The sequence below is a fragment of the Pseudorca crassidens genome, chromosome 5, assembly GCF_039906515.1.
Source record: "Pseudorca crassidens isolate mPseCra1 chromosome 5, mPseCra1.hap1, whole genome shotgun sequence".
Lineage (NCBI taxonomy): Eukaryota > Metazoa > Chordata > Mammalia > Artiodactyla > Delphinidae > Pseudorca > Pseudorca crassidens.
The window spans coordinates 63262017-63276684 of record NC_090300.1 but is presented as its reverse complement, the minus strand read 5'-3'; the positions used below and the strand labels follow the sequence as shown (position 1 = coordinate 63276684).

General features: G+C 37.4%; 1 long non-coding RNA gene across 8 annotated transcripts in view; it reads left to right on the top strand.

Annotated features, from left to right (window-relative positions):
• Positions 1-14668, top strand: part of LOC137224941 (uncharacterized) — a 367121-nt gene that overhangs the window by 81294 nt on the left and 271159 nt on the right. For 2 of the 8 annotated variants that reach the window (XR_010943584.1, XR_010943582.1), the window contains exon 3: positions 14542-14603. The exons of the other annotated variants lie outside the window; for them this stretch is intronic. This is a non-coding gene — a long non-coding RNA (uncharacterized lncRNA). The remainder of the gene's footprint in view (positions 1-14541; positions 14604-14668) is intronic. 8 annotated transcript variants of the gene reach the window in all.

Sequence of the window (14668 nt, the reverse complement as noted above, 5' to 3'; positions counted from 1 at the left end):
CCAGAGCTCAATAAATATTTGTGAAATAGATTGAATTAAGTATATATTTGAATCCATATTTTGTGGTGATAAAAGCACATTGTGTAAATGTAGCAGAGAGAAGATAATATTTTATTAACTAACATGAGGATTCCTGTTGTAAAGGGAACGACCTGGTCTAGAAAAATACCTTCATAAACTGCTTTGTCAGGTGGAAGGTGATGCCCTCAAGGAAAGCATGAATAAGAAATAAATAGGGATATCTGGGTGTCAGTGAGCAAAAAAAGAGGAAGGGAAGGAGGCAGATAAAAGTGTCTGTGTTGAGGGGACAGCCTGCCAAACCATGTGGCAGGAGGCTGCAGGCTCTAAAGGAAGTGGGACATTCCAGCTTTGGGGTGTTTAATAATGCCCAGGACTACATGTGACAGTTGAAAGTGTTTGTATTGTTCTATGTAAACCCCCTTAGTACACAACTCCAGGGGACATGGTTCACTTAGTACAGTAATATATTGAACATACCAGTGTGAGCCCAAACCTTCATTCAAGGCTATGACAGAAATTGACCTTGAGTGAGTAGTTTGGAGAAGGAGTAATCAAGGAAATCAGGCTGAGTCCCACATTTGGTTTGGTATAGAGCATAAAAAAGAGAATAGCTACTGGAACTGAGACATAAAAATCAGAGATTTGGAGCTGTCAGTGAGAATTAGCAGAAGTCATTGGATTCTACATAGCATTTAGGGTAAAAGATAGTATTCTTGATTTTATTTAAAAGGCAGAGGGCAAACAGCAGAAGCAAGAAGAACTACAATCGTACAGCCTGTGGAACAAAAACCACATTCACAGAAAGATAGACAAGATGAAAAGGCAGAGGGCTATGTACCAGATGAAGGAACAAGATAAAACCCCAGAAAAACAACTAAATGAAGTGGAGATAGGCAGCCTTCCAGAAAAAGAATTCAGAATAATGATAGTGAAGATGATCCAGGACCTCAGAAAAAGAATGGAGGCAAAGATCAAGAAGATGCAAGAAATGTTTAACAAAGACCTAGAAGAATTAAACAACAAACAGATGAACAATACAATAACTGAAATGAAAACTACACTAGAAGGAATCAATAGCAGAATAACTGAGGCAGAAGAACGGAAAAGTGAGCTGGAAGACAGAATGGTGGAATTCAGTGCTGCAGAACAGAATAAAGAAAAAAAGAATGAAAAGAAATGAAAACAGCCTAAGAGACCTCTGGGCCAACATTAAATGCAACAACATTCACATTATAGGAATCCCAGAAGGAGAAGAGAGAGAGAAAGGACCAGAGTAAATATTTGAAGAGATTATAGTCGAAAACTTCCCTAACACGGGAAAGGAAAGAGCCACCCAAGTCGAGGAAGCACAGCGAGTCCCATACAGGATAAACCCAAGGAGAAACACGCCGAGACACATAGTAATCAAATTGGCAAAAATTAAAGACAAAAAAAAATTATTGAAAGCAGCAAGGGAAAAATGACAAATAACATACAAGGGAACTCCCATAGGTTAACAGCTGATTTCTCAGCATAAAGTCTACAAGCCAGAAGGGAGTGGCATGATATACTTAAAGTGATGAAGGGGAAAAACCTACAACCAAGATTACTCTACCCGACAAGGATATCATTCATATTTGATGGAGAAATCAAAAGCTTTACAGACAAGCAAAAGTTAAGAGAATTCAGCACCACCAAACCAGCTCTACAACAAATGCTAAAGGAACTTCTCTAAATGGGAGACACAAGAGAAGAAAAGGACCTACAAAAACAAACCCAAAACAATTAAGAAAATGGTGATAGGAACATACATATTGATAGTTACCTTAAACGTGAATGGATTAAATGCTCCAACCAAAAAAACACAGGCTTGCTGAATAGATGCAAAAACAAGAACCATCATTATGCTGTCTACAAGAGACCCACTTCAGACCTAGGGACACATACAGACTGAGAGCGAGGGGATGGAAAAAGATATTCCATGCAAACGGAAATCAAAAGAAAGCTGGAGTATCAATACTCGTATCGATAAAATAGACTTTAAAATAAAGAATGTTACAAGAGACAAGGAAGGACACTACATAATGATCAAGGGATCAATCCAAGAAGAAGATATAGCAATTATAAATATATATGCACCCAACATAGGAACACCTCAATACATAAGGCAACTGCTAACTGCTCTAAAATAGAAAATCGACAGTAACACAATAATAGTGGGGGACTTTAACACCTCACACCAATGGACAGATCATCCAAAATGAAAATAAATAAGGAAACAGAAGCTTTAAGTGACACAATAGACAAAAGAGATTTAAATGATATTTATAGGACATTACATCCAGAAACAGCAGATTACACTTTCTTCTCAACTGCGCACAGAACATTCTCCAGGATAGATCACATCTTGGGTCACAAATCAAGCCACAGTAAAAATTTATTTTTTAAATCTTTATTGGAGTATAATTGCTTTACAGTGGTGTGTTAGTTTCTGCTTTATAACAAAGTGAATCAGTTATACATATATATATATATGTTCCCATATCTCTTCCCTCTTGCGTCTCCCTCCCTCCCACCCTCCCTATCCCACCCCTCCAGGCGGTCACAAAGCACCGAGCTGATCTCCCTGTGCTATGCGGCTGCTTCCCACTAGCTATCTACCTTACGTTTGGTAGTGTATATATGTCCATGCCTCTCTCTCGCTTTGTCACAGCTTGCTCTTTCCCCTTCCCATATCCTCAAGCATTCTCTAGTAGGTCTGTGTCTTTATTCCTCTCTTACCCCTAGGTTCTTCTTGACAATTTTTTCCCTTAAATTCCATATATATGTGTTAGCATACGGTATTTGTCTTTCTCTTTCTGACTTACTTCACTCTGTATGGCAGACTCTATGTCTATCCACCTCATTACAAATAGCTCAGTTTCATTTCTTTTTATGGCTGAGTAATATTCCATTGTATATATGTGCCACATCTTCTTTATCCATTCATCCGATGATGAGCACTTAGGTTGTTTCCATCTCCGGGCTATTGTAAATAGAGCTGCAATGAACATTTTGGTACATGACTCTTTTTGAATTATGGTTTTCAAAGGGTATATGCCCAGTAGTGGGATTGCTGGGTCATATGGTAGTTCCATTTGTAGTTTTTCAAGGAACCTCCATACTGTTCTGCATAGTGGCTGTACCAATTCACATTCCCACCAGCAGTGCAAGAGTGTTCCCTTTTCTCCACACCCTCTCCAACATTTATTGTTTCTAGATTTTTTGATGATGGCCATTCTGACTGGTGTGAGATGATATCTCATGGTAGTTTTGATTTGCATTTCTCTAATGATTAATGATGTTGAGCATTCTTTCATGTGTTTGTTGGCAGTCTGTATATCTTCTTTGGAGAAATGTCTATTTAGGTCTTCTGCCCATTTTTGGATTGGGTTGTTTGTTTTTTTTGTTATTGAGTGGCATGAGCTGCTTGTAAATTTTGGAGATTAATCCTTTGTCAGTTGCTTCATTTGCAAATATTTTCTCCCATTCTGAGGGTTGTCTTTTGGTCTTGTTTATGGTTTCCTTTGCTGTGAAAAAGCTTTGAAGTTTCATTAGGTCCCATTTGTTTTTGTTTTTATTTCCATTTCTCTAGGAGGTGGGTCAAAAGAATCTTGCTGTGATTTGTGTCATAGAGTGTTCTGCCTATGTTTTCCTCTAAGAGTTCAATAGTTTCTGGCCTTACGTTTAGGTCTTTAATCCATTTTGAGCTTATTTTTGTGTATGGTGTTAGGGAGTGATCTAATCTCATACTTTTACATGTAGCTGTCCAGTTTTCCCAGCACCACTTATTGAAGAGGCTGTCCTTTCTCCACTGTACATCCCTGCCTCCTTTATCAAAGATAAGGGACAATATGTGCGTGGGTTTATCTCTGGGCTTTCTATCCTGTTCCATTGATCTACCTTCCTGTTTTTGTGCCAGTACCATACTGTCTTTGTTACTGTAGCTTTGTCATATAGTCTGAAATCAGGGAGTCTGATTCCTCCAGCTCCATTTTTTGTTCTTAAGATAGCTTTGGCTATTCGGGGTCTTTTGTGCTTCCATACAAATTGTGAAATTTTTTGTTCTAGTTCTGTGAAAAATGCAAGTGGTAGTTTGATAGGGATTGCATTGAATCTGTAGATTGCTTTGGGTAGTAGAGTCATTTTCACAATGTTAATTCTTCCAATCCAAGAACATGGTATATCTCTCCATCTATTTGTATAACCTTTATTTTCTTTCTTCAGTGTGTTATAATTTTCTGCATACAGGTCTTTTGTCTCCTTAGGTAGGTTTATTCCTACATATTTTATTCTTTTTGTTGCAGTGGTAAATGGGAGTGTTTGCTTTATTTCACTTTCAGATTTTTCATCATTAGTGTATAGGAATGGCAGAGATTTCTGTGCCTTAATTTTGTATCCTGCTACTTTACCATTTCATTGATTAGCTCTAGTAGTTTTCTGGTAGCATCTTTAGGATTCTCTATGTATAGTATCATGTCATCTGCAAACAGTGACAGCTTTACTTCTTTTTTTCCGATTTGGATTCCTTTTATTTCCTTTTCTTCTCTGATTGCTATGGCTAAAACTTCCAAAACTATATTGAATAAGAGTGGTGAGCGTGGGCAGACTTGTCTTATTCCTGATATTAGTGGAAATGCTTTCAGTTTTTCACCATTGAGCATGATGTTGGCTGTGGGTTTGTCATATATGGCCTTTATTATGTTGTGGAAAGTTCCCTCTATGCCTACTTTCTGCAGGGTTTTTATCATAAATGGGTGTTGAATTTTGTCAAAAGCTTTCTCTGCACTTATTGAGATGATCATATGGTTTTTCTCCTTCAATTTGTTAGTATGGTGTATCACATTGATAGATTTGTGTATATTGAAGAATCCTTGCATTCCTGGAATAAACCCCACTTGATGATGGTGTATAATCCTTTTAATGTGCTGTTGGATTCTGTTTGCTAGTATTTTGTTGAGGATTTTTGCGTCTATGTTCTTCAGTGATATGGGCCTGTAGTTTTCTTTCTTTGTGACATCCTTGTCTGGTTTTGGTATCAAGGTGATGGTGGCCTTGTAGAATGAGTTTGGGAGTGTTCCTCCCTCTGCTACATTTTGGAAGAGTTTGAGAAGGATAGGTGTTAGCTCTTCTCTAAATGTTTGATAGAATTCGCCTGTGAAGCCATCTGGTCCTGGGCTTTTGTTTGTTGGAAGATTTTTAATCACAGTTTCAATATCAGTGCTTGTGATTGGTCTGTTCTTATTTTCTATTTCTTCCTGATTCAGTCTTAGTAGGTTGTGCATTTCTAAGAATTTGTCCATTTCTTCCAGGTTGTCCATTTTATTGGCATAGAGTTACTTGTAGTAATCTCTCATGATCTCTTGTATTTCTGCAGTGTCAGTTGTTACTTCTCCTTTTTCATTTCTAATTCTATTGATTTGAGTCTTCTCCCTTTTTTTCTTGATGAGTATGGCTAATGGTTTATCAATTTTGTTTATCTTCTCAAAGAACCAGCTTTTAGTTTTATTGATCTTTGCTATCATTTCCTTCATTTCTTTTTCATTTATTTCTGATCTGATATTTATGATTTCGTTCCTTTTGCTAACTTTGTGGATTTTTTGTTCTTCTTTCTCTAATTGCTTTAGGTTCAAGGTTAGCTTGTTTATTCGGGATGTTTCCTGTTTCTTAAGGTAGGATTGTATTGCTATAAACTTCCCTCTTAGAACTGCTTTTGCTGCATCACATAGGTTTTGGGTCGTCGTGTCTCCATTGTCATTTGTTTCTAGGTATTTTTTTATTTCCTCTTTGATCTCTTCAGTGATCACTTCGTTATTAAGTAGTATATTGTTTAGCCTCCATGTGTTTGTATTTTTTACAGATGTTTTCCTGTAATTGATATCTAGTCTCATAGCGTTGTGGTCGGAAAAGATACTTGATACGATTTCAATTTTGTTAAATTTACCAAGGCTTGATTTGTGACCCAAGATATGATCTCTCCTGGAGAAAGTTCCATGAACACTTGAGAAAAATGTGTATTCTGTTGTTTTTGGATGGAATGTCTCATAAATATCAATTACGTCCATCTTGTTTAATGTATCATTAAAGCTTTTGTTTTCTTATTTATTTTCTTTTTGGATGATCTGTCCATTGGTGAAAATGGGGTATTATGAAGTCCCCTACTATGAATGTGTTACTGTCGATTTCCCCATTTATGGCTGTTAGTATTTGCCTTATGTATTGAGGTGCTCCTATGTTGGGTGCATAAATATTTACAATTGTTATATGTTCTTCTTGGATCGATCCCTTGATCATTATGTAGTGTCCTTCTTTGTCTCTTCTAATAGTCTTTATTGTAACGTCTATTTTGTCTGATATGAGAATCGCTACTCCAGCTTTCTTTTGCTTTCCATTTGCATGGAATATCTTTTTCCATCCCCTTACTTTCATTCTGTATGTGTGTCTAGGTCTGAAGTGGGTCTCTTGTAGACAGCATATATATGGGTCTTGTTTTTGTATCCATTCAACCAATCTGTGTCTTTTGATGGGAGCATTTAGTCCATTTACATTTAAGGTAATTATCGATATGTATGTTCCTATTCCCATTTTCTTAATTGTTTTGGGTTCGTTATTGTAGGCCTTTTCCTTCTTTTGTGTTTCTTGCCTAGAGAAGGTCCTTTAGCATTTGTTGTGAAGCTGGTTTGGTGGTGCTGAACTCTCTCAGCTTTTGCTTGTCTGTAAAGGTTTTAATTTCTCTATCAAATCTGAATGAGATCCTTGCTGGGTAGAGTAATCTTGGTTGCAGGGTTTTGTCCTTCATCACTTTAAATATGTCCTGCCAGTCCCTTTTGGCTTGCAGAGTTTCTGCTGAAAGATCAGCTGTTAACCTTATGGGGATTCCCTTGTGTGTTATTTGTTGTTTTTCCCTTGCTATTTTTAATATGTTTTCTTTGTATTTAATTTTTGACAGTTTGATTAATATGTGTCTTGGTGTATTTCTCCTTGGATTTATCCTGTATGGGACTTTCTGTGCTTCCTGGATTTGATTAACTATTTCCTTTCCCATATTAGGGAAGTTTTCAACTATAATCTCTTCAAATATTTTCTCAGTCCCTTTCTTTTTCTCTTCTTCTTCTGGAACCCCTATAATTTGAATGTTGGTGCATTTCATGTTGTCCCAGAAGTCTCTGAGACTGTCCTCAGTTCTTTTCATTCTTTTTTGTTTATTCTGCTCTGCAGTAGTTATTTCCACTATTTTATCTTCCAGGTCACTTATCCGTTCTTCTGCCTCAGTTATTCTGCTATTTATCCCATCTAGAGTATTTTTCATTTCATTTATTGTGTTGTTCATCGTTGCTTGTTTCATCTGTAGTTCTTCTAGGTCCTTGTTAAATGTTTCTTGCATTTTGTCTATCCCATTTCCAAGATTTTGGATCATCTTTACTATCATTATTCTGAATTCTTTTTCAGGTAGACTACCTATTTCCTCTTCATTTGTTAGGTCTGGTGGGTTTTTATCTTGCTCCTTCAACTGCTGTGTGTTTTTCTGTCTTCTCATTTTGCTTATCTTACTGTGTTTGGGGTCTCCTTTTTGCAGGCTGCAGGTTCGTAGTCCCTGTTGTTTTTGGTGTCTGCCCCCAGTGGCTAAGGTTGGTTCAGTGGGTTGTGTAGGCTTCCTGGTGGAGGGGACTAGTGCCTGTGTTCTGGTGGATGAGGCCGGATCTTGTCTTTCTGGTGGGCAAGTCCATGTCTGTTGGTGTGTTTTGGGGTGTCTGTGGACTTATTATGATTTTAGGCAGCCTCTCTGCTAATGGGTGGGGTTGTGTTCCTGTCTTGCTAGTTGTTTGTCATAGGGTGTACAGCACTGTAGCTTGCTGGTCATTGAGTGAAGCTGGCTGCTGGTGTTGATATGGTGAAATCTGGGAGATTTTCACCGTTTGATATTATGTGCAGCTGGGAGGTCTCTTGTGGACCATTGTCCTGAACTTGGCTCTGCCACCTCAGAGGCACAGGACTGACTCCTGGCTGCAGCACCAAGAGGCTTTCATCCACACAGCTCAGAATAAAAGGGAGAAAAATTAGAAAGAAAGAATTAGTAGAAGTAGAAAGAAAGAAAGAAAGAAAGGAGGGATGGAGGGAGGGAGGAAGGGAGGGAAGATGGAAGGAAGGAAGGAGGGAAGGAAGAATCCTGTGCAAATGGATCCTGTGCTTCGCAGCGGGAGAGGCCACAACAGCGAGAGTCCCACGTACCGCAAAAAACAAAACAAAACAAAACAAAACACATCTTCCAACAAACAAAAGTCCAGGACCAGATGGCTTCACAGGTGAATTCTATCAAACATTTAGAGAAGAGCTAACACCCAACCTTCTCAAACTCTTCCAAAAAATTTCAGAGGAAGGAACACTCCCAAAGTCATTCTATGAGGCCACCATCACCCTGATACCAAAACCAGACAAAGATACTACAAAAAAAGGAAATTACAGACCAATATCACTGATGAATATAGATTCAAAAATTCTTAACAAAATACTAGCAAGGAGAATCCAAAACACATTAAAGGGATCATACACCATGATCAAGTGGGATTTATCCCAGGGTTGCAAGGATTCTTCAATATACATAAATCAATCAATGTGATAAACCATATTAACAAATTGAAGAATAAAAACAATATGATCATCTCAGTAGATGCAAAAAAAGCTTTTGACAAAATTCAACACCAATTTATGACAAAAACTCTCCAGAAAGTGGGCATAGGGGGAACCTACCTCAACATAATAAAGGCCATATACGACCACCCCATAGCAAACATCATTCTTAATTGTGAAAAACTGAAAGCATTTCCTCTAAGATCAGGAACAAGACAAGGATGTCCACTCTCACCACTATTATTCAACATTGTTTTGGAAGTCCTAGCCATGGCAATCAGAGAAGAAAAAGAAATAAAAGGAATACAAATTGGAATAGAAGAAGTAAAACTGTCACTGTTTGCAGATGACGTGATACTATACATAGAGAATCCTGAAGATGCCATCAGAAAAGTACTACAGCTAATCAATGAATTTGGTAAAGTTGCAGGATACAAAATTAATGCACAGAAATCTCTTGCATTCCTATATACTAATGATGAAAAATCTGAAAGAGAAATTAATGAAACATTCCCATTTACCATTGCAACAAAAAGAATAAAATACCTAGGAATAAACCTACCTAGGGAGACAAAAGACCTGAATGCAGAAAACTGTAAGACACTGATGAAAGAAATTAAAGATGATACCAACAGATGGAGAGATATACCATGTTCTTGGATTGGAAGAATCAATATTGTGAAAATGACTATACTACCCAAAGCAATCTACAGATTCAATGTAATCCCTATCAAATTACCAATGGCATTTTTTATGGAACTAGAACAAAAAATCTTAAAATTTGTATGGAGACACAAAAGACCCCGAATAGCCAAAGCAGTCTTGAGGGAAAAAAGTGGAGCTGGAGGAATCAGACTCCCTGACTTCAGACTATACTACATAGCTACAGTAATCAAGACAACATGGTACTGGCATAAAAACAGAAACATAGATCAATGGAACAAGATAGAAAGCCCAGAGATAAACTCATGCACCTATGGTCAACTAATCTATGACAAAGGAGGCAAGGATATACAATGGAGAAAAGACAGTCTCTTCAATAAATAATGCTGGGAAAACTGGACAGCTACATGTAAAAGAATGAAATTAAAACACTCCCTAACACTGTACACAAAAATAAACTCAAAATGGATTAGAGACATAAATGTAATACTGGGCACTGTAAAACTCTTAGAGGAAAACATAGGAAGAATACTCTTTGACATAAATCACAGCAAGATCTTTTTTGATCCACCTCTTAGAGTAATGGAAATTAAAACCAGAATAAACAAATGGGACTTAATGGAACTTCAAAGCTTTTGCACAGCTAAGGAAACCATAAACAAGACGAAAAGACAACCCTCAGAATGGGAGAAAATATTTGCAAATGTAAGAAGAGACAAAGGATTAATCTCCAAAATATATAAACAGCTCATGAAGCTCAATATTAAAAAAATAAAGAACCCAATCCAAAAATGGGCAGAAGACCTAAATAGATATTTCTCCAAAGAAGACATACAGATGACCAAGAAGCACATGAAAAGCTGCTCAACATCACTAATTATTAGAGAAATGCAAATCAAAACTACAATGAGGTATCACCTCACAGCAGTTAGAATGGGCATCATCAGAAAATCTACAAACAAGAAATGCTGGAGAGGGTGTGAAGAAAAGGGAACCCTCTTGCACTGTTGGTGGGAATGTAAATTGATACAGCCACTATGGAGAACAGTATGGAGGTTCCTTAAAACTTAAAATAGAATTACCATATGATCCAGCAATCCCACTACTGGGCATATACTGAGAGAAAACCATAATTCAAAGAGACACATGCACCCCAATGTTCATTTCAGCACTATTTACAATAGCCAGGTCATGGAAGCAACCTAAATGCCCGTTGACAGACGAATTGATGGTACATATATACAATGGAATATTAATCAGCCATAAAAAGGAACGAAATTGGATCATTTGTAGAGACATGGATGGATCTAGAGACTGTCATACAGAGTGAAGTAAGTCAGAAAGAGAAAAACAAATATCGTATATTAACGCATATACGTGGAACTTAGAAAAATGGTACAGATGAACCGGTTTGCAGGGCAGAAATTGAGACACAGATGCAGAGAACAAATGTATGGACACCAAGTGGGGAAAGCGGTGGGGGGCGTGGTCGTGGTGGTGTGATGAATTGGGCTTTGGGATTGACATGTATACACTGATGTGTATAAAATTGATGACTAATAAGGACCTGCTGTATAAAAAAAAAAAAAGAAAGTCAAAGACATTGTGAACTCAGATGATACCTGGGTTACATAGGCATGGCTTAGATTATCAAAAGCCTAAGTTCTCTTCACCTCCCCAATAATAGGTAATCCAATTTTCTGACAACTGCCTAGAAATTCAGTAAGGGCCAGAAATTACCAAATTACATAACCCATGATATCACTTAAATTTAAGTGAGTTGCCTCATGATAAATCTAGCTGTATTAGAAAAAATAAGTGAACAGTATAATGTGTCAGGCACTGTTTAAGGACTTTACATATATCACATGTGGATCTTATATGTATTAACTCTTCACAACAAACTTACAAATAAACAGGTTGTTACTCTAATTTGACAGAGTGGAGACTGAGGCATGGAAACGTAAGTCAGTTGCCTAAGCTCCCAGGGCCAGTAAATAGCAGGGCTGGGATTTGAACCTAGGTAGTCTAGTTTCAGACCCACGTTCTTAATAACTATAGCTATTCTGCACTGCTATACATTTTAGCATAGTCAAAAGTCTGAGCCATAGAAGAAGGTGAAACCATCTTAAGGTTTTAAGTAAAAAGAAAGGTAGGTCAGCCCGCGAAAACAGCCCTGCCTAGCTGTTCAGCACTATTGTTACTTACCTATGTTAGGAACTGTTCTGAGTTATTTAATTTTTTGTTTTGTCATTTGTTCAACTTTAAAATGAGAACTATGCCTACTCTCATGCCCTTCCTGGGAAAGTTTTGAGGCAAAATGAATACATAGTTGAAATATTTCATCAGTGTAGATAGAGATCCCATAGAAATTACAAGGTTGTGTATGAATACAGATAATTTGAACCTTCAACTAATGGTCCAGTGGAAATGGATAATGCCTCAACAACTCTTTGAGTTGAAAGATGGAAACTATCAGTAATTCAAGCTTTGAAGGACATTTCCTGAACCTTAAATATTTTCTCAGTGATGTAATCAGCTGTGAGGGAAAACAGGTGCTGGACTGGGTAACTCCTCTGCCTTAGCCAGACTTAAATTTTTTTTTTGTATTTCTAATTTTCAATTTATTGTTTTAATGTCATGTCACCTGTGCACACTAAATTCATCATGTAAAGAGGGCTTGGTATGCTCCTCTTTGTTATTAGTCCTCAGTGTGGTCAAAGGCATAAGTGAGAGAGGAACTGGCAAGCAAATTAAAGGCCTTGGATCAGAGTCTGTAGGAAACGAAATGGTGGCAGTCCATCTATCACCCCCAGTGTCTGGCAATTTCAGTGCAATTACACTAGGCTCAAGACACTAAATATAAAGTGTTACACAAACAGATTTAAAATGGGTGAGTTGGAAGCCTATAGCACTTTACCAGGATTAATACAACAGCCGCTATGAAGAGACAGAAAGAGTCCCAGCATACGTTCAATTCCCCAAAAATAGCAATTTCAGCAGAAGCGTCATAATGCAATATAATAACTTTATCTTTCCATTTATAGTTCAAAATATTATGATTCTTCCCATGAGGGCAGAGAGCTTTGTAAAAGGGAAAGGTTATGATAAAGGCAGAGAAAGACAAGCTAAAAATGGAAAAACAAGATCATCTAAAATGAAAACTTCAGTTTGTGAAGAAGAAAATACTTGGCTGATATTGTATTATTTATTCTAAAAACTATAATGGGAGCCTAGCGGAGGGGAAAAGATGATGAGGCAGGAAGGAAGAATAATATGAAAAACCACAGTCCTGATCCTACTTGAGAAATGTTGATCCAGCCTGAGATAGACCTGGGTGATGGTAATTGACCCTGAGGCCCAGATTTCATCCAATTTTACATAACAAGGTGGATAAGTTTTAAAGAATCTTCTAGTTATTTATTTTCTTAATTTTTTAAGGGACCAATGGAGTGCTTTGTGAAGTGGAGGCTTAGACATTTCTTTATCAGTAACTCTTGTGTGATTTTTGTGGTAAGAACTCAGTGCTAGATACCATGAGGCTGTGAAAAGGAAACTTTGACTCTGCCCTTGGGAAACTTACAGTTTTATAGAGGAGATGACCTATACTTAAAATAATATTAAAAAGTTAGAAAGTGGCATTCCATGAATTCCATTACATATCATTCCATGCATATTTTTATTTATGTGTTTGCTTTTACTTAGGGATTTGTTTCTAAAAGATAGAGTTTTTGTTTTTGTGGTTTTTTTTTTTTTTGCCGTACGCGGGCCTCTCACTGTTGTGGCGTCTTCCGTTGCGGAGCACAGGCTCCGGACGCGCAGGCTCAGCGGCCATGGCTCACGGGCCCAGCCGCTCCGCGGCATGTGGGATCTTCCTGGACCGGGGCACAAACCCGTGTCCGCTGCATCGGCAGGCGGACTCTCAACCACTGTGCCACCAGGGAAGCCCTAAAAGATAGAGATTTGCTTTCTAAAAATCCCTTGGATGACACATACTATAAGAAATTCAGTTTATTTTTAATGTATTTATTAATTCTGTTGGATAGAAATTGGTTAGAGGAAAATCTATTAATATTTAATAACACCTGCTTTCTATGACACTATGCTCATACATAATCACAGTGAAGAATCAGAGGGCACCTTACGTTACATAATATGAAATCTTTTAAAGTTAATTTTGAATTCTGCTGTAGGTTTCTACCTTTTAGCTTGACTTAAATAATACATCAATGCTTAAGAAGCCCTAAAATCATTTGGAGATGTATATGTTATATATAATATATAAATATTTCTATATTATATGTAATATAATATAGAAATATTTATATATTATATATAACATATATATAATATAAAAACTCTCTAGAAATTTATGAAATTAGGGGAAAGAAAATTAATCAACTCTAGGGCTCCTATTTTTGTTAGTGATTTTATTAATGTCACTAGCAACCCTGATCAAGCCTTAGTTTGCAATTATTACAAAAGCTACAGACTTTTCCCCTTTTAATGGGGAAATTATAGTGAATACCTCCTCAACAACTCTCCTATTCATTGCCTTCTTCCTCTAACAAGTACCAGATCTACTTCAGACCCTCATTATTTCTTCTCTGGACTATAATAAGAACCAGCTGGACTATAATAAGAACCAGCTAATTGGTCTCACTGCCTTCTGTTTCTCTCTCCTGTAATCCAGCCCAGCTCCTGAGAAACTAATCTTGCTGAAACAAAGCATAGATCATGTCACCTTCTTGCAGAAAATCCTTCAATAATTCCCTATTACAACCTGTTCTAAGCTCGGAGAGCTTGCTTTGATTTGCAGGGCCATCACAATCCAGTTCATTCATATACCTTATATGCTCTAGTCAAAGTTAACTTTTCTGTAAACATTCCCACCTCCACCCTTAACACCATGCTATCTGGAAAGCCCTCCCTATTATATCTAGTTGTAGAAATCCTCATCATCCTGCAAAGTCTGACCTTAGCAAGTTCTTTCACCCTAACCCTGCCTTGCTCCAGCACATCACAAACCAGCCAAGGAGAAGTGAGTTTTCCTTCCTCTGAATTCCCAAACTCACTCTTTGAGCCACCCTTACAGCAGTTACCTGACTCTGCCTTGCATTGTAATGATTTGTATGCTTTTTAAAGTCCCTCCTATACTGTAACATCCTTGAAGACCAAGATCACATCTCATCATCCTTATGTCTCCCACAGTACAGTACCTATCCCAGTAGTCTGCACATTGTTGTCACCTAATAAATTCTTCTGCTTCAAAGGTATGTTTAATGCAATATTGACTTACCTAAAAGTTATGATTGCCATTCATCTGTTGGGAGCAATC